The sequence below is a fragment of the Mastomys coucha genome, unplaced genomic scaffold, assembly GCF_008632895.1.
Source record: "Mastomys coucha isolate ucsf_1 unplaced genomic scaffold, UCSF_Mcou_1 pScaffold20, whole genome shotgun sequence".
In the NCBI taxonomy this organism is placed as follows: domain Eukaryota; kingdom Metazoa; phylum Chordata; class Mammalia; order Rodentia; family Muridae; genus Mastomys; species Mastomys coucha.
In genome coordinates this window covers 116,394,036-116,394,960 of record NW_022196903.1, presented here as the reverse complement: position 1 = coordinate 116,394,960, position 925 = coordinate 116,394,036, and the positions used below count along the sequence as shown (strand labels likewise).

Below are 925 nucleotides of genomic sequence, written 5' to 3'. Positions count from 1 at the left end.
TGGATCCTGGTGTCTCTGTGGATCCTGGTGTCTCTGTGGATCCTGGTGTCTCTGTAGATCCTGGTGTCTCTGTGGATCAGAAACCAGACAGTGCCCTAAAGAGAAACCAGTCAGGAAAGAACTTACCCACATAGTTTAAACTTGTGATGAAACAGGTGCAGAAGAATGACATAGAAATCACAGCAGCTGACCAGAGTCTCAGGGTCCAGCAGACTCCCTTCCCTGTCAGATAGCAAGCAGATGCACTCACCACAAGACAAAAAAGCTTAGAGCAATTAACAACCAGACAAAATACTCAGAATAATTATAAACAAAGCAGCAAAAAGCTGTTAATGCCCTAGGATGAATGACCAAGTCAACTTTGAAGTAAACACACACACACATACACACACACAAAATCTAGAAACATTTCGCCATCAGGCACCTGCAATTCCCATATCCTTACACATTCTTCTTAAGTGCTATAGTCTTCAGCTAATGTCCTATCTTTTTACATTCCCTTTCAATGTTTGGTTTCTTGATTTCTTAAGGGCTGCTGGCTGTGAAATATTACACTTCCTACAAATCCCTGTGGGTCTGCTGTCTTGGTCTACTCCATCACACACTTTCACTGTCTCCTCTGGACTGAGGCAGAAATGCTCACCCTACCTTGTAGCTGTATTTCCTGCACCATTACTTAGCTCTATGTTCAGATGGGCAGGGGCTCCTTGTATCTGACTCTCCAAAATATGACACACAGACTTGCTTCTTTCAAAGAGGCCAGAGCTCAGGGTCAACATCCACTCACTTTGAGCTAAATACCACAGAGATGGCTAATGCTGCATACACTGTAGTCACAGACTGCACTTCGCACTAATGATTTAAGGATGTGGGAAAGAGGAAATTGAAAAACCTGCCTTAAAGTGTCCTGAAAACTCTGACAAGA

General features: G+C 43.4%; 1 pseudogene; it reads right to left on the bottom strand.

Moving 5' to 3' along the window:
* Positions 1 to 673, bottom strand: part of LOC116099995 — a 10,039-nt pseudogene extending 9,366 nt beyond the window's left edge.
* Between the last annotated feature and the right edge of the window lie 252 nt (positions 674 to 925).